This window comes from Ursus maritimus, unplaced genomic scaffold (genome assembly GCF_017311325.1).
Source record: "Ursus maritimus isolate PB19 unplaced genomic scaffold, ASM1731132v1 scaffold_8, whole genome shotgun sequence".
Classification (NCBI taxonomy): domain Eukaryota; kingdom Metazoa; phylum Chordata; class Mammalia; order Carnivora; family Ursidae; genus Ursus; species Ursus maritimus.
In genome coordinates this window covers 14622687-14646084 of record NW_024426996.1, presented here as the reverse complement: position 1 = coordinate 14646084, position 23398 = coordinate 14622687, and the positions used below count along the sequence as shown (strand labels likewise).

Below are 23398 nucleotides of genomic sequence, written 5' to 3'. Positions count from 1 at the left end.
TTCAGTTCAATCAGGCACACTCTACCGAATGTTTATTGTGTGCAAGACATAATTCTGAGTTAAACAATTTTAAAACGACAATTGACACAAGACTTCTGTTTCTGACAATATAAATGATTAGATATCCTGAAAACTACTCTCAGCGTAAAACTCCTAAAAAAGTTAGATGAAATATACAAAATATATTTCTTAATGCATAACCTAACTGCCGGAAGGAAGGAAGGAAGGAAGGAAGGAAGGAAGGAAGGAAGGAAGGAAGGAAGGAAGGATGGAAGGAAGGAAGGAAAAATTCTGAGAGGCTGAAAACAATGTGAAAGAGTTCATGCAGAGAAGTAAATGAGCTGAAGCTGTCACTTGTCCCCAGGCCATCTGCTGATGTCTGAAGATGAGAACTTCAGTCTTTAAAGAGTAGCACGTAGAGTCCAGGAAACAAAGCTTAGAACCTATCTATGGTGGGAGGTCACATTGAAGACAGCGACACCAAGCTTAACAGAGGATGTTTGTTTGTTTGTTCTATTTATTTGATGAGGTACATTCACAATGGTTGCAGTTTTTTTTTCCCTAAGTTAAAATCAAGTTAATTAACATCTAGTGTAGTGTTGGTTGCAGGAGTAGCATTTAGTGATTCATCATTTACGTATAACACCCAGTGCTCATCCCAATAAGTGCCCTCCTTAATCCCCATTACCCAGTTAGCCCATCCCCCACCATCCACCTCCCCTCCAGCAACTCTCAGTTTGTTCAATAGGGGAAGTTTTTTTTTTTTTAAGATTTTATTTATTTATTCGACAGGATAGAGACAGCCAGCTAGAGAGGGAACACAAGCAGGGGGAGTGGGAGAGGAAGAAGCAGGCTCCTAGCGGAGGAGCCTGATGTGGGGCTCGATCCCATAACTCCGGGATCACGCCCTGAGCCGAAGGCAGATGCTTAACCGCTGTGCCACCCAGGCGGCCCAGTAGGGGGGGGTTTTAAACACACTTTAGGAGAGCTAGCAACACAATCCCAGGAGGAAGGTCTGAATTGCAAGAAAAAATACATAGGAATTTGGCAGATTTTTTAAATTTAAGAAAGAATGAAAGGGCAAGAACACACAAGACATTCCTGAAGAAGAGCAAAGTAGGTGTTTGTCTGTGGAGGTTAGGAGTGTAGAAAGCTGAAGTAAATGTATATAGGATTGATGCAAAGATAGACTTATAAATTAATAAAGAGCCAAAACAGACACATACATACATGGAAGCCTAATTATGTTAAAGTCTGCATTTTAGATATTTGGGGAAAGAAGAAACTATGCATTAAATCATGCTGAGACAATAGATCATGCATCATAAGTATAGGAGGCGAAGGGTGGGGAGGAAGCACACCCCTGTTGAAAGACAATTCCCTAATTAGGTCTTGCACATTTCTGCATGTCTTGCAAACAGAAGCACTGGCTGTTTTTATTCCAGAACACCTTCTCAAGGATAATTAATTAGCAAACAGTCTTGGAAGAGAGAGATGGTATCTCCCTACGGAGTAAAGGGCAGGTTTGATTACTCTCAAGTGACACAAAGAACTAGTGGTCGTTTATTCTTTTGCTGGGCATTGTACAAAGGCACAAATGCCTGGAACCAAAACATTCGTAATAGCCATTAATGGGAAATGATCTTGAAGAGAAATGCCAAGAGGTGTAAAGCAGGAAGATAGAAGAAACTGTGCTTGATGGTAACATTAAACTACTGAATTGAGAAATCCTGAAACTTTTCTACTTCTAGACTTTTGTTATATAAGAAGGTAAACCTAAACCACCCCATAAAATAATTACTAAAATATAGTTTGAAAGTAAAAAATAAAACAACCTACTTCTCAATTTTTAGTCTGTGATTATTTTATTGTATCCATGAGATTTCCATGATATTTATGTTTCATTTTTGCCAATTACCTCTACTTTTTAAAAAATTTTAAATTTAGTTTTAATTCAGGTTTAATTTACACATAGCAAAATGAACAGTTCTTAAGTGTACAGGTTGATGAGTTTTGACAAATGCACATATCCATGTAACTCACATTTCAATAAAGATAAAAAATAGTCTGAAAACCCCTGTGCTCTTTTCTAGACAATATTCCCTACTCCCCAGGCAAACAATGTTCTAACTTCTTTCACTGTAAATTAGTTTTTCTTGCCCTAGAACTCATATCAATGAAACCATACAGCATGTACTCTCTTTTGTTGGGCTTCTTTTGCTCAGCATTATGCTATTAGAATTCAGCCACGTTAGCATAAATTTTAGGAATTGTTCATTTTATGGTTCAGTTTAATGCATCACTGTGTGCTTATCCATTCTGCTTTAGGGCATTTGAGGTGCCTCTATTTTTTTAATATTATTAGTAATTCTGCTATGAATACATATGTACATATATTTTTTCATTCCTCTCAGGAAAAGTACCAAGAGAAAAAATTGTTGGATCATAAGATTAGGAATATGTTTAATTTATGAAAAACTGCCAGGCACATTATCAACCCCCTGCAGCAATGTATGAAAATTCAGTCGTTTTACATCCTTGTCAATCAACATTTGGTGTTATCAGTTTTCTAAATTTTAATTATTCTAATGGGCATTTAATATTTTGTTATGGTTTCATTTTTTATTTCCTTGATTGCTAATGATGTTGAGCTTATTTTCATGTGTTTATTGGCCATTTATTTATTGTCTTTTGTGAAATGCCTTTTCAAGTCTTGCACATTGGTGGTAGACTGTGGGTAGGGGGAGGAGGTTATCTGTCTTTTTATTACATTACAGAAATTTTTCATTTATTTCAGATAAAAGTTGTCTGTCAGATATACATATTATGAATATTTTCTTTCAGTCTGTAGCTTGCATATTGAACTTAGAAATGCTGTGTTAGTGAGTAATATTTAATTTTTATGAAATTTATGTTATCATTTATTTTTCTTTTACTAATAATGCTTTCTTGATTCTATCAAGGGATCTTTGTCAACACCAAGTTCACAAAGATATTCTTCCACATTTTCTTCTTGAAGCTTTACATTGTTAACTTCACCTCCAGGAATATGATCCACCTCCAACTAATTTTAATCTATGATGTGATTATCTATTAAGGTATACATTGAGGTTCATTTTTCTCCTTATAAATAGCCAGTTGTTCAAGTATCCGTGGTCATAAGACTTTCCATATTGAGTTGCCTTGTTCCATTGGCCAAAAAAATCAATTGACTGTACAAGTGTGGATCTATTTCAGGACTCTGTTCTGTTCCATTGACTATTATCTCTATTTGTCCCAATATCATCCATTTTGATTACTGAACTTTATAGTAAGTTCTTCAAATTAGGTAAGTCCTCCAAATTTTTTTCTTCTTTTTATTTGGGAGAGACTTCTAGGTCTTTGCATTTCTACATGAACTTTAAAATCAGCCTGACATCTCAAAAATTTTTTTAAAACTTTCTGGAATTTTATTGAGAATGTACTAGAGCTATAGGTCATATTGGGAAGAAAGAGTAACAATATTGGGTGCTTTTATCCATAATTATAGTATATTTGCCCATTTATTTTAGTTCTAATTTATCTCAGGAATGTTTTATAGTTTGCAGTGTATAGACCTTGTATATTTTCTTTAAGTTTATTCTTTAGCATTTATATTTTTGATGCCAATGTAAAAGGTATATATTTTAATTTCCATTTTGCAAATCCTTATTTTTAAAAATAATGTTAGTTTTTGTAAATGACCTTGCATTCTACCACACCACTAAATTCATTTATTAAATCTAGTAAATATTTTATAGGTTGTTTAGGATTTTCAGTATACACAGAAAAATTGTCTTCAAGTGAAGATAGTTTTTCCTTTTTCCTTTCCAATCTGCTTTTCCTTGCCTAATTGCCTTCTCCAGTACAATGTTGAATAGAAGTGAGGAGATCCTGATGATCTTTGTCTTTTAATAGATGTATTTAGTCCATCCGCATTTAAAATGAATATGAATATTGCTGAGATCAAGCCTACCACTCTACTATTTGTTTCATATTCCACACTTGTATTCTTTATTCTATTTTTCCCCATTCTCAGCCTTTTTTGGAAGAATTATCTTTTTGTTTTCCATTTTATTTTATCCAAAAGCTTACTAGTTATACTTTTTTTTTAGTAGTTGTACTAGAGTTTACAACCTGCATTTTTAATTTTAAATCATCTAGCTTCAAATAATATTATTCTACTTCACATATAGTTTAAAATAATTATGATAGTATATTTCAATTTTCTTCTCTGGTCCTTTGAACAATCGTTGTTATATATTTCACTTATACATTTTTTATAAACCCCATAACAGATTGCTATTATTTTTGTTTTAAATAAACAATTCTATTTGAAAGAAATTAATAAATTACAAGGAAAAGTATTTTATATTTGCTACATATTTTCTCTGTATAGTTCTTTCACACCTCTCTTTAAGGTTATTATAAAGGGTATTTTTATTTTATTTCCATTTTCCAAATGCTCATTTCCAGAATTTAAAACATGTTGTTCCATTCATTCTTGTCTCATTATCTTATAGCACGCATTAAATGGGGGAAATGTTCTCCCAGTCACTCGTCAATTTTTCCTTCAGTCTTCTAATAGCACTTTGTTTGTACTTTTATTATGAATATCTTATAACATTGTAACTGTTTGTTCATATGTCTGTTCCATACTACATTATGACCTTCTCAGGGAAAGTGACTATGTTTTATTCATGTTCACAACCCCAGGGCCCAATACTATTCTTAGTATATAGCTAATGTCAAGTAAATGCTTACTTGAATAAAAGCAAAATCAAATGAAAAAAGCTTCTTCCCTTCTCTAGCACAAATCTAAGTATTTTCATTAGCTTTGCATACTGAGATCTATAAGTTTTCAATAAATTCGATGCTAACATATTAGGAATGAGGAGTTTGTAGTAGTGAAAGTATGAAAGAGTCCAACATAGATGACCTCAGAAATGCTACCCAGCAAGGCTGTTTTAGTTCTGTAGTGCTGAATTGGGCATGTGGGAAATAATAACATCTAGCCTACCACCTGAAATGAACAATGTATTTTAATTTTTAATGAGTGAATAATCTTGGTGTGGAAAGCAAGCAACCTGACCTTTCCTGGTAGCATTATAAAGATTCCAAATGTAGCACCATGACTAAGTCACCAAGTCACTGCAGAAACTTCTTGTTCCACAAAGGGATATTAAAAGAAAAAGAATGTTCAGTGTGATAATCTCAGTGAATTACAGAAAACTAATTTGGTAATTATATTTCCTGATAGCATGGCAGAGAGCATTTGGCACCATAGCATGGACACAACAAATGGCCAGGGCATTATCTTGATATTAGTCTAAAATGGAATTAGTGACAATATCTTGGTGGGACCCATGAGTAGCTTGAAAAGGGAGGGGATGATAATTTGGGGAACTTAGTGCTTTCAATTACTGGTTGTTCTTCTGGGAAAAGCCCCATATGTGCATTCCTTGCTATGTACTATACTAAGTTTCTCTTCATTACATGCCTAAATGAGTTAATGGTTACTCTGAGCAAAGCAGTAGGCCAAGTTGTATGAATGAGATATACTTAAGAATTTATTAGGTTGGGGGCGCCTGGATGGCTCAGTCCTTAAGCGTCTGCCTTCAGCTCAGGGCTTGATCCCGGTGTTCTGGGATCGAGCCCCACATCAGGCTCCTCCGCTATGAGCCTGCTTCTTCCTCTCCCACTCCCCTTGCTTGTGTTCCCTCTCTCTCGCTGGCTGTCTCTATCTCTGTCGAATAAATAAAATCTTTAAAAAAAAAAAGAATTTATTAGGTTGAACCGGTGCACAGTAGCTGCTATAAAACAATGTAACTATGATGTGTTTTAATAGCTTAGATCAATACTTAAATTCTTTTATATTTGAGATGTGCCAACTAAACCACAGGAGGTTTGAGAAGCTTCACAGATGCAAAAATCAAATTGTTCTGGGCAGCTACAGGCTCCCATGGTTTGTCACTGAAATGTAATACTTGCAAGAGAAAACTAAGTGAACGGTTGATTATAAAAAATGTTTTGAGATCCAGCACTTTCCAAGTTGAACTAATATAAAACAAACTCATTTGTAAATAATTTTTGTATTTATTACATATCAGACTTATTAACAGAGGACTCTCTTAAGTCTGTAAGCATAGATACAATATTAGAATACAAAGTTATTGTTAATTACCAAAAAAAAATACTGTCTCTTCTATGCCCAGAAGAATTCTCCCAACTATGTATAAAAAATGTACATATAAAAAAAACAAATGAAAAGTAAATATACCATGAAACAAGTAATTATCTTTTAGTGCTGATAGAAAAAATAGAATTAAATTTAATTTTCTATTAAGAACTGTGCATTCAATCACTTTAAGATATTATTAAATATTTTGGTCCACGGACTATCATTTAGTGCAGAAGTGAGCAAAGTGTGACCCATGGACCAAATTCAACTCACCACCCATTTTGTAAATAAAGTTTTATTGGAACACAGCCATCTATTAGTTTACATATTGTCTAAGGCTGCTTTCACACTATAATGGTAGATTTGAGTAACTGTGACAGAAACCAAATGCCCTGCAAAGCTTAAAATATTTACTATCTGACCCTTTTTAGAAGAGGTTGCCAGGGGCACCTGGCTGGCTCTCAGTAGATCATGCGGCTCTTGGTCTCAGGGTTGTGAGTTCAAGCCCCACACTCGGCATAGAGCTTACTTAAAAAATAAATAAAAACATGTTTAAAATTAAAATAAATTTTAAAAAGAAAAAGAAAAGGTTGCCAACCTCTGATTTAGAGCACTCTCAACACAAACATCTAGAAGCATATCACCAGCTTCAGTATAAAGGCAAAAATAATTTAATGTCTCTAATTGTAAGTATGTAAGTACACAAAACACTTTCTACTAAATAATATTTAATATCTAATAAATGCTACTCCCTTCCAAGTAATCTGTGCTTGTCTACACCTAAAAGCTAAGAATCTCTTCAAATATTGTTCATGTAACAAGATGATTGCTTCCATAGAAATCCTTGGACAAACTTATTTAGCAGGAGTAAAGCAATAGAGGCCAGAATATGCAAGATGAGAAGGAGGCAAATACATAAGAAATAAGGATGATTATTAAGAGAAAGGACATTTAAATAAGAAATATAAAAACAGCAAAATTCACCAATTTGAGAATTATAATACATAAAAACATTTTTAAGTTTTCTTAATATTGAAAATATAGCATTGCTTCTAGTCCTAGAAACCTAGTAGGCTTAGCTAACATGGAAACTCTTACATCACAAAACTCTAAATGAGCCGGGTAAACTGTAACAAAAAGTAGCTAATATGCAGTTGAATTTACATTAGAAAAGGAAAATTGGCAGTGATGTTCTGAAGTTGGCTCCTACAACCAGCTTTCAAAAAGCTGACTGTGCACAGCTTTTCCCAACTCCAAGCTTGATGACACCACTACTACTTTTAAACTACTTGAGTAATTTAAAATTGGCTTTGGTGGGAATATTTATAACAGAGAAACCGGCAAATGCTACAAGCCAAGCTTTCTTCAGAGAGCTGGTGATTAAAGATCTAGTAGCACACCACTGGAAGTTACCAGGTACCAGAAATGAAAGAAGAAATTAAAAGATAAATCACAAATTTCCAGAAATATCACAAGGAAAACAAATACAACAAGTAAGAATCATCAGATGCTGTAAAAGAAGTATTACGACCACAAGAACTTTATATGATGAAAACAATTGGAAAGACCAGAAGTAGGAATGAGTGACATAAAGAATCAGAATAAGAGACAAGTGCCATGAGAAATAAGCTATCACTATGATAAGAAGAAAAATTGACAGATTTCGAAAATGAACTACATAGAAGTTGTGGGAAAAATAGCTTTTAAATTAAAAGCCTAATGGGTTGAACAGGCTAAGTAGAAACAGTTGAGCTAAACAACTAGAAAGAAATTCACAAGAATTTATCACATACTAATAAAGAGATGGAAAATATAAAAGATTGAGAGATATAGGCAAGAGAATAACAAGGTCCAAAATAAATATAACAGGAGTTTCAGAAGGAACAAAGCAAATTAAACAGAATGGGCAAGGGGCAATATTTGAATTGATAATGACAATTAAATCTCTTAAATAGTTGAAAAACATAATGAAGTCCTTAGCAGAATAGATAAGAATAAATCCATGCCTAAAAATATTATGAAGAGCAGGCAACACAGTGATAAAATCTTAAAAGCAACTAGAGGTAAGTGTCAGAATCCCCATAAAAGAAATTGAACCAATGAGTATAAAAGTATTAAAGTAGGAAAAGTGGTACATTAGAAGTGTCACTTTAAAGCACAAAACAGAACCACAAAAAAAGGGGGGAAAAAAAACACAGAACAGAACCAATACAATGAGAACAATAAAACATACAAACAAAAAGATCAGCTTATTACCAACATATAAGAGAAAGTAAACTTCTCTAATTTTGATGAGAAAAATTTTAATTTTGATAGCAAAAGCATCCTATGATTTGCAACCAATTGGAGGAGAAGTAATTAGCATTAGAGTTCACCTTCTTCCTTTAAAAGGAGGGACACAGAAACCAAGCAAAGTAGTCAGCACAACAAAATAGTCCCAATACAAAAATGCCATCAAAGTAACTTAAAAAAAAAAAAAGATTTTCTGCTTAATAGCAAAGAAATAAAAAAATAAAATATTGTTTTACTTCTCAAATTCTTGAAGTTTCTTGATGTCTTAAATAGACATCTATTTCTCTCAATATCTCACATCATTCATATCTATCCAGAATAAAATAAGCACCAAATAAACATTTCTTGAATGAATTATTAGATGTTGAAAATTAAAACTGATACAAACTTTGGGGGTAGCTTGATAATAAGATATTCAATTGCTTTAAAATTCATTTAAGATTTAAATAATTCCATATCTAAGAATTTATGCAAAAGATATAATCAAGTATCTGTACAAAGATTAATCTATAAGAATGTCAACCATAGCATTATTCATAGTAAAATAATGGAAAAACTAAACGTTCAATAAAAATGGATTAATAAAAGTATTTTTTTTTGTTTTTTTGTTTTTTTGTTTTTGTTTTTTGATTTTTAGAGAGGGACAGGGTGAGGAGGGACAGGGGGAGAGAGGGAGAGAGAGAATCTTAAGCAGGCTCCACATCTAGTGCAGAGCCCAACACCGGGCTCAATCTAACAACACTGAGGTCATGACCTGACCTGAAATCAAGAGCCAGATGTTTAACCGAATGAGCCACCCAGGCACCCCTAATAAAAGTATTTTAAAAACATAATTCCATTTAGTCATTTATAAACCATAATATGTATAAATATCCACAATACATTGTCAAGTGAAAAAACATAACAAAAATGGGTTACAATATGTCCCCAATCTTTTTCAAAAAACAGATATGAATATAGTTTATAGAGATAGAAAAATGCACACATTTAATCTTTGTGCTTTTACGTATTTTTCAGTGTTACAGTGAAGACAGCATCTTTTTTAATTAAAATATGCTGTTACAGCATATAGTAAAATAACAGATGCAAAGCTTTCAACTTCTCTTTTTTAACTGAAAGAAAACATAGCAAGTATCTGAGCAACTTCTTTTCATAGATAAGAAACTTAAGGCCTAGGGGCGCCTGGGTAGCGCAGTCCTTAAGCGTCTGTCTTCAGCTCAGGGCGTCATCCCAGCGTTCTGGGAACGAGCCCCGCATCTGGCTCCTCCACTATGAGCCTGCTTCTTCCTCTCCCACTCCCCCTGCTTGTGTTCCCTCTCTCACTGGCTGTCTCTCTCTGTCAAATAAATAAATAAAATCTTAAAAAAAAAAAAAAGAAAGAAACTTTAGGCCTAATGATAAATGGTTAGGAAATCTTCCAAATTCATATATTATCAGTGAGGCAATAAGACTCAAAACCAAATGTCCCAAATGCTATGCAGTAAACATGATTACATTTCTCAAAAACACTGACGAGGAAAAATTTTAAATATATTAGAAAAGGCCTCTCAGGAATTGATTTTTTTTTCTAATTGTACCTAAAATTCATATATATGCTGCCTGAAACTAGACACAAATACTTTACCAATTTTTCTAAACTATCCTGCACAGTGTTACATTAACACAGAGAAACAGGATTTTTTCATCATCCTTTTCATTTGGAAAATTAGTAAAATATTGCTTAAATTGGTTGTAATGGCTTTAACAGACACCACCTGTTTAGATCTCACTATCAAACACAAAAAGTATTTTATGCAGGTGAAGTTTATTAACCACTGTCTTTGCTAGTTACATCTTTTTCCTCAACATTTCTCGACATTTTTTTTTATTTTTTATTATATTATGTTAGTCACCATACAGTACATCCCTGGTTTTTTATGTAAAGTTCGATGATTCATTAGTTGCATATAACACCCAGTGCACCATGCAATACATGCCCTCCTTACTACCCATCACCAGCCTATCCCTTTCCCCCACCCCCTCTCCTCTGAAGCCCTCAGTTTGTTTCTCAGAGTCCATAGTCTCTCATGTTTCATTCCCCCTTCTGATTACCCCCCTTTCTTTATCCCTTTCTTCCCCTACTGATCATTCTAGTTCTTATGTTCCATAGATGAGAGAAATCATATGATAGTTGTCTTTCTCTGCTTGACTTATTTCACTTAGCATTATCTCCTCCAGTGCCGTCCATGTTGTAGCAAATGTTGAGAACTCGTTCTTTCTGATAGCTGAGTAATATTCCATTGTATATATGGACCACAACTTCTTAATCCAGTCATCTGTTGAAGGGCATCTCGGCTCCTTCCACGATTTAGCTATTGTGGACAAAGCTGCTATGAACATTGGGATGCATATGGCCCTTCTCTTCACTACGTCTGTATCTTTGGGGTAGATACCCAGTAGTGCAATGGCTGGGTCATAGGGTAGCTCAATTTTTAACTTTTTAAGGGATCTCCACACTGTTTTCCAGAATGGCTGTACCAACTTTCATTCCCACCAACAATGTAGGAGGGATCCCCTTTCTCCACATCCTCTCCAACAATTGTTGTTTCTTGCCTTGTCTATTTTTGCCATTCTAACTGGCGTAAGGTGGTATCTCAGTGTGGTTTTGATTTGAATTTCCTTGATGGCTAATGATTTTGAACATTTTTTCATGTGTCTGTTAGCCATTTGTATGTCTTCATTGGAAAAGTGTCTGTTCATATCTTCTGCCCATTTTTTGATTTGTTTATTTGTTTCTCGTGTATTGAGTTTGAGAAGTTCTTTGTAGATCTTGGATACCAGTCCTTTATCTGTAGTGTCATTTGCAAATATCTTCTCCCATTCCGTGGGCTGCCTCTTAGTTTTTCTGACTGTTTCCTTGGCTGTGCAGAAACTTTTAATCTTGATGAAGTCCCATAAATTCATTTTATCTTTTGTTTCTCTTGCCTTTGGGGATGTGTCATGAAAAAGGTTGCTTTGGCCGATGTCGTAGAGGTTGCTGCCTATGTTCTCCTCTAGAATTTTGATGGATTCCTGTCTCACATTGAGGTCTTTCATCCATTTGGAGTTTATTTTTGTGTATGGTGTGAGAGATTGGTCGAGTTTCATTCTTTTGCATGTAGCTGTCCAATTTTCCCAGCACCATTTATTGAAGAGACTGTCTTTTTCCCACCGGATGTTTTTTCCTGCTTTATCAAAGATTAGTTGCCCAAAGAGCCGAGGGTCCATTTCTGGGTTCTCTATTCTGTTCCATTGGTCTATGTGTCTGTTTTTGTGCCAGTACCATGCTGTCTTTGTGATCACAGCTTTGTAGTACAGCTCGAAATCTGGCATTGTGATGCCCCCAGCTTTGTTTTTCCTTTTCAACAGTTCCTTGGAGATTCGGGGCCTTTTCTGGTTCCATACAAATTTAAGGACTATTTGTTCCAGTTCTTTGAAAAATGTCATTGGTATTTTGATCGGGATAGCATTGAAAGTGTAGATTGCTCTGGGTAGCATGGACATTTTAACTATGTTAATTCTTCTGATCCATGAGCATGGAATATTTTTCCATCTTTTTGTGTCTTCTTCAAACAATTTCAAGAGTGATTTATAGTTTCTAGAATATAGGTCCTTTACGTCTCTGGTTAAGTTAATTCCAAGGTAACGTATGGTTTTTGGTGCTATTGTAAATGGGATGGATTCCCTAATTTCTCTTTCTTCAGTCTCATTATTCGTGTATAGAAATGCAACTGATTTCTGAGCATTGATTTTGTATCCCGCCATATTACTGAATTGCTCTATAACTTCTAATAGTTTGGGAGTGGATTCTTTTGGGTTTTCCATATAGAGTATCATGTCATCTGCGAAGAGAGACATTTTGACTTCTTCTTTGCCGATTTGAATACCTTTTATCCCTTTTTGTCGTCAAGACATTTTTCTATTTAAATATCAAGAACTATAAAACTCAGCTCTTCAGTTACTGCACAAAACCCTATGTACCTACCACTATCACACCTATAATACTACACATAGAATACTCAGCCTCTAACATCCTCATGCTCCAGACCTCTGTAATCATTTTTTGGTTTGTATGTGTTTCTGTATGAATTACACATGGTCTTTTCCAAATAGTTGCCAGAGAGAAAAAATGATACTATTTTCCTCACTGATTCTACATTAATAAGATAACATTTGTAAAGCATAGAGTATAATGCCTTTTACATACTAAGTGCTATATATGTGTTTCTTATATATACAATTTGATAGATAAATAACATTTCACATCACAGAGGCTAAATACATATTGACTACAAGTCCCAAAGAGTAAAAATAGCAATAATGTTACACACAAAAGCATTTTGGTTTTTAGTCAGAATTCCTTATAATATGTGAAACCATTTTTAATATTAACCTCATTTCAAAAAGAAAATTCAAATTCCCGTCACATGGACTCAATGAAAAATATACATATAGTTAGTATCCACTCTAAGTCAGGTCGCTATACTGGAAAGTCACATACGATACTGAAGAATTCAAAAACAAAAGGCCAAAATCAGTGCCTTTGTGGAATTCCCGTAAAATTAAAATATTGTACGTGTTTATTTTTAAATCCTCAGGGTTAAAATTTTTCCATTAGAGTAACTTTTTAATTTTTCTAAGGATAGATGTTTAAAATGAATTTATTTTAACACAGATGGGCATAATAATATGCCTTAAGCAAGAAAAAAGAAATAAACCTTTGGGCAATTAATTCAAAAGGTAAAATGAAATCTTAATTCCACTAAACGAGTAGCATTATTGCTTTAATTATGCATCCCCAGAATAACTAGGCCAAGAGGGGCTATTCATTAGGTGAAAGGTCAGCTTGAACCCTGGAGGGGTGTTGAACTTACACAAACAACTTGGTCCCTTAAGTAATGTGGAAAAAAATCTAACAATATAATGAGAAGAATAAATTCAGAGGTCACTCTATCTTCCAGTCACTTAGCAACTGAATGGGAGTGAAGAGGGCAAGAGGGAAATGATTTCTAAAAATAATTAACCATAAACTCTGAAGTAGAGATAAGCAAAAGGGAGGATGAAAATGGAGGCAGCTTTCTCCAGGGTTCCCAGCCAGTTCTCCTTTCATGGACGTATTCATCACCACGCAAACCCCAGAGACAAGGTTTACAGCCTTTCCTTTTTATCTACACCTCTCTCAGTCCCCTCTACAGCCCTCTTCCTCCAGCTGCCTAGAGTCTTTCTCATTTCTCCCTCATGGTGTCTTTCCACCTCCTACTTTGGAAGACAGATCTATTGGACTAGCCCCTTCTGTAGACATTACTACATCCTATCTTGCGCAGTCAAATCTTTTTACATTCTAAAGAACAGACTTAAGGAATCACAAATGCAAACAGATACTCATTTTATTGAGCAGCATAAAGGTTTTCTTTTTTTAATTTAGTCAAAACTTCATAGAATGAAGAAATAAAAGGCCGATATTTGGGATATTGCCAACACAAACACAAGCACAATCCCAATGTTTCAAGCAGAAAGAGTAGCTATAAATTCACATAAAATCAAATGTTCCATTATTCTTTTAGCCTAAGTGCAGTGGGTATTTTAAAAGAATATTTCTTATAAGAATAATAGATCCAATATTTCAAGAAATATAGAAATATGCCTTATTGTTTTGCGGTTGTTAAAAAAATTGTAGCAATTTTCATCAAGTAACTCTTACACTTTTTAGAGGAAGGTGATTTAATGACAACCAAATTTGAACAGATAATTTGAAGATTTTTTTTCTTTATGTAATTATTTGATAGAAAAAAATGTATATTCTTCAAGTAGAATATTAATATTCTTATATTCAAATGGTTTTAATTACCTGCCAATGTAAATCAAAGCAAGGTATACGTTATCGGATGGGGTAAGGAGAAGGGTACATCTATTGAAAACCAGTTACAGACAAGGTTTTTAAAAGTGTTTATAATAAGTTAACTGCTTTAATATTTTCTTTTCCAGAAATATGTATATGAATTACAACATATTATCTAATCTTACAACATAAAACTGCATGCTTCTGCAAAGCTTATCTTTAGAAATTTTACCCATATCCAATCTAAGTAAATTATGATATACTGAGTTGCATTTAAAAGCCTACTCTAAAACATGCCCTACATAAATGTCAATAATAAAACTACGTGTAAAAAAAAATGTAAACAAATCAAAAGGCATTTTAATATGGCTCATGACAAAATAAAATGTTATGCCATATAAATTTAGTTTGGTTTAATTTCATCCATGACATTTCATGATTGGTTGAAATGTCACAACAATAACAAAAAGTAAAGTTCAAATAAAGCCATTAGAAGGCTGACCTATATTTAGTCATCACTTATAAAAGCTACTCATGTCAAATGCTTCATCCACAGTAAAAACAAACAAATAAACAAACAAAAGCTAACAGTATACTAACCTCTGTGTTTTGAATTGAACCTCTGTTCAATTTTGACCTCTGTATTTTTTTAATTGAACAAGTGGGAAAATACAAAACTATTAAGGAGTAACATGATTTCAAAAGAATGTAAGAATCATGAGTCATGTCCTATTTTTTTTTTTGAAAGTGGCAACAGAGCCTTTACATTTTAAGTAGATAGACTACAGGTAGGAAAGAAGGGCAGTGATGGATCCCATGAGTTCCCTAAGAGCAAGAGAAATATTTTATTTTCTCCCTTTATGTACATTTATCATATAATTAATAATTATATTAACATATAATAGAAGGATACATATATATGTACACACACACACACACACAGAACTCCACTTGTCTTTAGAGTTAGAAAAGCTAGTTCAAAATGTACAAGTATTTGTTAACAATAAACACAATGCTTTAGGTTTCTTCTAGTGATATATTCAGTTTAATATATTTATTATGACATTTGTATCTAGCTTTTTTAGCATGTGGATCAGGGCAAATGTCTCTTTTTGTTTATTTAATTAATTTTTGTCTTAATCTCTGGGCTCTCCATAACCTATGAATATGTTCAGTAGATTTGATTGTGTCTTAATTGTCTCACAATATAAGGGAACTTTTGAAGGAATGACTTGAATATGCCCCAAAATTAGTATGCTTATTTTTTGTGTCACTTTCCCTCCAACGAACATGTTTAGGAAAGCTCTCTCTTTCCTTGAGTTGAAAGCTGACTTCTGCTAGCCCAGCTGGGATAAAGTCCACTGAGTAGAAAGGAATTGGGAAATGTCAATTAGCTTCAACAGTCAGGGTTCAAACTCCAAGGAAAAGTGTAGAAATGTAAAAAATCTAGTTCGGAGCCAAACAGGCAAAATTGAGATCAAACTAAACTAAACAGGAGGAGTACAAAGGTCTAAATCCTGAGAAATTGCTTTGAGAAAAAGCCATTTAGCATGTCATTGGCTTTTACAGGTCAGTAGTTCTAAAGGAATAGCTCAAAATGTAGGAGGAAAAAGCCATATTGGGTGGCTATTCTACTAATATATCTTATGCCACAAACAAGAGAGTATAGAAATTGCAGTAACCAAGCACATATATATATATATATAATATATATATATATATAATAAAACAGGTGCATTTCTCATTTGCAGTGGATTCTGGGTCATAACACCAGATTCCCCCTTCAGGGCTGAGCCACTCCTTTCTCCAGGGGCTGGGAGTTTTGCCTGCTGACAAGCACACAGCTGAGCCTCTTCCCAGGAATGGCCCACTGCTGAAGGGAGCTTCTCTATCCAAGGTTACACCCCTTTCCCAGTGAATGTGAAGTACCAACCCTCTAACCCCCAACACATATCTACCCTTTGTCTTAAGACATCACTGTAGGGCCACTCCAACTTCACAGCTACCCATGGGATTAACTGAAGCCTCTGTTGCAAATGCATTGCCGTTTGGCTTCACCTTCTGTCCATGCTGCTTTCCCTACCTCCTTATAGGTGTTTTTCTAAAAGCACTCCCCAAAGCATCACTCCGGCTCAGAACATGTTTCCCAGGGAATCCATCCTAGAAAAGCTGATACCAGGAATAGTTCTGGGAAGCCCATTTAAGATGGAATTTGGATTTGGATAACTCATCTGGTAAGGATGATCCCATCTCTAGTAATAAGGCCTCACAGGCACTAGTAGAACAATTGTTGTAACTTTCACAGGTGATGACCTGGAATGCGATGCACTAGCAGGTGCTTAGATACCTGAGAGATTGAAGACGCATCATAACTGAAAATACCATGAATAAGGGCATGCCAAAGGGACACACGAGCCAGTGTGAAAGAGCCCCCAATGGCCAAATGTGGAATAATTTCAACAACAACATAAATAATGTAGTATTGGATTATAACCCAAAGTATAAAATAAATATATGTGGTCCATATTTAAGTAAATAAATAAATATGTAAATAAGTAAGTAAATAAATAAATAAACAAATAGAGGAGGAGAAACAAATCTCTCACCAAAGGGTTCCAAATAATTTATGTTGCTATCCACCCCCTCCAGGAGGTGACACTTAACTTCTACCTCATCATCTCACCCCCTTACCCCCAGGGTGAACTGCCTTAGTGGCTTATATCCAGAGTATAGAAAGCTGTATTTCAATACATGAGCTCACTATTAATATGGTAATTCATATGTTGAAAATTTTTCATCCTTTATTCAATGAACAAATATTTATTGGGTATTATTTATGTGCCAATCCTTGTTCTGGGCCCTAAGGATGAGCAACTGATCAAGTCTGCCATGACTGTACACTCTAGGCCTAGTCCAAGCCAAACTCCAAGACTCTAAATGATTGATGAAACTACTTCTAATGAAAAATAGCAATATGATTTTCTGGCTGTAACACCCCCTAAAGAGTACTTTAAGTCAACTTCTTATCAGTTTTTAGTTGCTGAATTCTGTATGTTGAAGAGTAGCTCTACTTCAATAAGATTTAATTTGCCACTGATTCCTCATGACAAGAAATGAAAAGACAAAGTATACAGACATATGAGTTTATTTTTACTCTATTTAAAATAAATTTCCATATTTTCCATGTGTCATTCCAAGGAGAAAAACATGTGTTTGGTGGGAAGAATGTAACAAAGAATAGCTACTGTTCTCAGAAGACAGAATACAGCTTCCAGGTTTAATAGGCTTAACTACAGCATTAAAGCCTTTACAAGTGTGAATTGATAAGGAAAACACAACACTCAAAAACCATGCTTTAACCAAAGTATGGGGTTTCTTTGGTGCCTAAATAAAAACTACAACTTCATGATAAGGTCCAGCTCACACTTGTAGCTTTAGCAGACCGTTAAGAAAACACCCTTCACTCTATGAGGAATCCCAAAATAGGTGGGAATCAGAATCTAGCCTTTTCCCACTGAAGTGGATTTCTTTTCCCTGACTCTTATAAGATAGAACGTGGTCAATGACCTAAGCACAGTTAATCAGACGTGACTCTCCAAGATTTCTCTTGAGGAAGTAATTCAAAGCTCTAGGTCAGCTGGAGAATACTGCTTGGCAGCAATGAGTAATGGGAGAAGGCAGTGGTAGCAGGTGTCCAGAATCATTCTTTTCCTTAGGCTCTTCCCTATGCCTTACCACACTTGGTTCTTGACTGGTCTTCTAACCACTCAGAAGATCTGTGAGCCCTTTTACTAAATTCCTTTTTGCTTAACCTACTAAAGGCAAGAAAAAGAGATCTTTGCAGAGTAGAGATTGTACAGAACAAAAACCACAGAGTACTTAAAAAAGGTCCACTTAGAACCAATACAGAAACTTTCCTCAGTTAGTTGTTAAAGATTAGTTCCTTAGTGGGGAAAAGATTAGTTCCTTAGTGGGGAAAAACTGTAAATTACCACTTGGAACCCATCACTCCCTTATTATTCAATTGTATGTTGATTTCATTAGGGAAATTGGTTTGACATTTTCAAGGAATTCTGTCATCATCTTCATAACATTCAGAGTTAAAGAAAACTTCAAGGTTTTTTTTTTTCAAGTTAAGATACCTGTAACAAGTAAGATATCTGTTTCAAGTTTTCTTTTTTTCAAGTTAAGATACCTGGACTGGATAATTAAAATCAGTATTATGTTATTTAGATGGATAAACCTAAAAAAGTACAGGAGAGGATATTCTTTACTTCCCTTGAGAAGATTTTAAATTCAGTGTAAAGTAGATAGTCCTGATGCTAAGGGCTATTAGACTAAGCTACAAATATATGGAAATGTTCAGCTGCAAAGTGCAAACAGTAAAACTGCCCCAGAAATGCATTTTATTGCACATCCAATAGTTAAAGACAATATTAGCCTGACTTGCCAAAGCATATCTAACATATTCCCAGCCTCTTTATTTTAAGTCACATCTTTTCAATTTTGCTTTCTGTTTGTTAAAATCTGTGTGTCAATGAATTTGTTTTGGAAAATAAAATATATTTCCAACTAAGTTTCAAATAACCTCTACTAGCATGAATATTATTTCATTTTAAGCCACATCTTTTCAATTTTGCTTTCTGTTTGTTAAAATCTGTGTGTCAATGAATTTGTTTTGGAAAATAAAATATATTTCCAACTAAGTTTCAAATAACCTCGACTAGCATGAATATTATTTCGATTCTGAAATACTTTAAAAATAAAATGGACTAGGGGTGACTGGGTGGCTCAGTCGGTTATGCGTCTGCCTTTAGTTCAGGTCATGATCTCAGGTTCCTGGGATCAAGCCCTGCCTCAGTCTTGCTACTCAGCGGGGAGTCCGCTTGTTCCTCTCCCTCTTCTCCTCCCCCTCACTCATGCTGTCTCTCTCTCTCTCTCTCAAATAAATAAATAAAATATTTAAAAACTAAAATAAAATAAATAAAATGGATTAAGTATTCCTAAATGTGGGAAAAATACATAAGCAAACACAATTTTTTAAGCAAACCAATTGTATAAACAGATTTCAAAATCATTGACTAATCCTAAGACAGTTTCCATTAATGGAATAGTTAGATTGATATTACATGTTATTTGATTGTAGATCCAGGCAATTATTTGAGGTCAGCAGTACATACACATGGTATTTGTAGGTATGTACAATTGCATATGTGTTACCAAGTCCATAGTCCCACTGTCTAAGAAGCTATGTTTTATACCTTTATACCTGATCCACACCCCACTCCAACACAACTGATTAGACTGTGCTAACCTAACACAGAGAGTTACAATCTCCGTGATCTGGCCCAAAATTGTGATCTGGGTCAACCATATGTTTTTCTTGGAAATTTCAAATTAGAAAATTAAGAGACCAGAGGTTAAATGAAGGAATAAGTTGTGTTTTAAAATGAGGCTATGGAGGTACAAGGAAAAAGCCATGATGAGCCACATGACTATAATGATATATTTCAGTCATCACTAAAATTTAATAAACACTAAAATTTATTGAACAGTATCTATGTGCCCAGAACTATGCTAAATGCTTACCTGCATTATCTCATTTAATCCTCACAATAACCTTATGAAATAGATACTACTCTTGTTAGCCACATTTTACAGACTAAAAAATTGAGCTACAGAGAAGATGAGTAAAACCAGAATTCAACCTTGGCAATCTGAATCCATAGTCCTTATTCTTATCCCCTCACAGTATTTCCAGTAATATGAAAAAAATGGAAACTAAGATAAACAAGAAGATAATGTAGCTCCCTGAAAAAGAAAGAGAATCTAAAATAAGAATCTTACATACCTAATTCCCTTGAAAACTGACTATAATATATATCCTCTCATTGGGCTCATATGAGATTTCTATACCCTTAGAATCAAATGTACCAAATAAACATAATTAATATGTATACTTCCATAAGCTTAACAGATTGCTTTACCTATTATTCCTTCTAAAGTTTCCAGTGGATTGTTGTTTCTAATTACTTGTCTTAATATATTTAAATTTAAACAAACAACATGGTACTCTGTTCAAGCAACACCAAAATTCTGAAATTGAAATTAGGCTTATAACTTAACAAAATTATAATTAACTATTTTTAATTATCAAAAAGGTAAAAAGCACTTCTTGTCAAGGAACTCAATTACAAATATTTATTCTGTAGCTAGTATTACATTGTTCAGACACTGAGGGTATAGCAATGAACCAAACAAAAAAATTATTCTTTCCTTCATTGAATTTACATTCTATTCATTCAGATAATTTTTAAAACAAATTAAGTGTTGTATAGTGGAAGATACATGCCAATAGGCAACTTCTAGGAGAATGATGCCAAACCACAACTTAAAACTGCAAGGCCAGAGCTGACCAAGCTCAACCCACATAATTGAAAAAGAGACCACTCTTATAAGAATTCTCATTAAATGGACCTAGAGGTTGAGTTTTACATTGGATCTTTTTAAATAACTATTTACATATTGTGGCCACAAATAAGTCATAAATTGTAATGACTGTCCAAATGAGAAGCTTATTTTCTCATGCCCATTCTAGTTGACTGACCTCCTACATGAATTCTGTATAACACAATAAAATTCAGGCAAAATTCATGATTTTGAACTAGACTCATAGAATTGTAATTAAAGTCTGCAATGCCAATAATTGACTTAGTAAATCAGTATGACAGTAAATCTTTACATCAGATTATATAATTTGAGAATTAAAAAAGAGCAAGAAAGGTTTTCTCAGGCATGGTTTTTAACACATATAAAAGGATCATTTACATAAAAATAATATACCCAACATTTCCTATCAACAGACATACTTCAAACACCAAAGTAGACCTCTCAGAAATATACATGCAGCTCTTTTCCACCCTCTTGTAATACAGAGTCTGATACCATTTTTGTTGTTTGATAGCTGACAGCTTTCCAGCTTTCCCTTTCCCCTTCCCTTCTGCCCCACACCTGACTGGGCAAGCTGGTTAAAAAGCTCAGATGCTCCCTCTTTTGGTGACATAAGGAAGTTCAAAACATTCAAGCCCTGAGCCATGTACACAGAACCCTCATCCCCCACGCTCCCCCACTAACCACAACAAAATCCTAACCCAGTCTTCTTTCCCTGTTTTCTCAACCCATTTTTGGACCTGCATGGGAACTTGTCTGTTCTCCCCAAGAAAGTCTTATTACATGAATAATTAGTCTTTTCATACTCTTTTGGTGCATATATGGTGTCATCAGTATCAATAACTAAAGCAAATTTTGAGTGGGATATCCATGTCTCCTCTGTAGGGTGACCATAACAATTGGCACAGCAGGCACGTCTAGATGATAACCTCCACTGCTAGGGGTCTTTCTTCTCTTGCTTTGGCTTGCTAACTGACTCTTCTGCCTGCTAGAGAGCATGCACTTTGAGCTGCTGCCTGCCGACTAGCTTGTGATTTGAGCTGTGCTACTTTGGGCTACATTTACTGGGTTCTGCTAGGTTTGTTAGGATTTAACTGACTTGTGTTGGATGTTCGCTATTTGGGATCTAGGGACTGGAGTATGTGATTGGGGACTTCCTTAAAGTGGACCTGGATCATGTGTCTTGGCCAAGACCTATCTGTGTGTCTCAGATTAAATCATGTGTCTTGATTCCAAAATACACCACCACCTAGGCTCAGGATGTATGTTTCAACCAGGAATTGGCCCTTTCTTTAGAGTGTTCAGGACAAAGACTGATATCCTGTGCAACATATAGGTTCATTGGGTGGTGGTCTTCTGTGTGGACCTGCTTAGGAACGTGCCCTGCTCTCCCCAGAAAGCCTTACTGTATGAGTAATAAGTCTTCTCATACATTCTTGGTGCATGATAGCATCACTAGTCTCAGCATCTGAACCAAATTTTAAGTAGGGGTCCATTCTTCCTCTGTAAAGTGAGCATAATACCCCTCCACATTAAGGACTTAAATATGTCACAGGTTTGTTGTTGTTGCTGTGGTTTGGTCTTGTTTGAGCTATGGCTTAGTTGCCATTCTATAATACCCCAAATTCCATATGTAGGAGTTAGAACCCTACTTCAATTCTGATGACCAAAGGGCATGAACAAATGAAAATTTCCCAAAGTTTTCATATAATAAACATTTATTTATTTATTTTTAAAGATTTTATTTATTTATTTGACAGAGATAGAGACAGCCAGTGAGAGAGGGAACACAAGCAGGGGGAATGGGAGAGGAAGAAGCAGGCCTCCAGTGGAGGAGCCTGATGTGGGGCTCGATCCCAGAATGCCGGGATCACACCGTGAGCTGAAGGCAGACGCTTAACGACTGAGCCACTCAGGCACCCCCAATAGACATTTATTTAATACATACAACGGGCCTGGAATTCTGCTACACACTAAGGGTATAGTGGAGCTTTAAGTCTAATGTAAAGTACAGACATTAATCAAAATCATTTCAATAAATGTCAATTTTCAACTGTCACAACTTCCAGGGAAGGAAAGTATATGGTTCTATGTTGCCCTATCTATTATAATAGGGTCAATCCTGGTCAGTTAAAAATATTAAGGAAGTGATATATGAGCTGAAAGCTGAAGAACGAGTAGAAGTGAGATAGATAAAAGAAGTGTAGAGAATTTCAGACAGAAGGACTGATATAGGCAAAAACACAATGGAACATGAAGAAATGCGAGTAACTGAAAGTCAGAGCAATCATTACGATTGAAGGGTTTCAGGATAAGCATGACATGATCAGATTTGTGTTTTAAAATGATCACTCCAGGTCACTATAATGAATGATTTGAAGAAGATAGAGTGGTTGAAGATCAAATATCAATAACCCAATACCAGCACTATTGATTTAAATTAAGAACACATGTATTTCTTCCCTTTCTTAACTTCCCAAATTTAGGAGAACATAATCACTGCATAGGACTGTATATACCTCAGTTTGTGTTTTCTCCCAAGTTTGAGAAATAAAGTCACAGATTCTTATGTTTGAAATAGAAGTTAAATAAAAATTACC

At 34.8% G+C, this 23398-nt stretch overlaps 1 protein-coding gene across 5 annotated transcripts in view; it reads right to left on the bottom strand.

Annotated features, from left to right (window-relative positions):
• MAPK10 (mitogen-activated protein kinase 10) overlaps positions 1–23398 on the bottom strand; it is a 575903-nt gene that overhangs the window by 146410 nt on the left and 406095 nt on the right. The gene's annotated exons all lie outside the window — the stretch shown is intronic.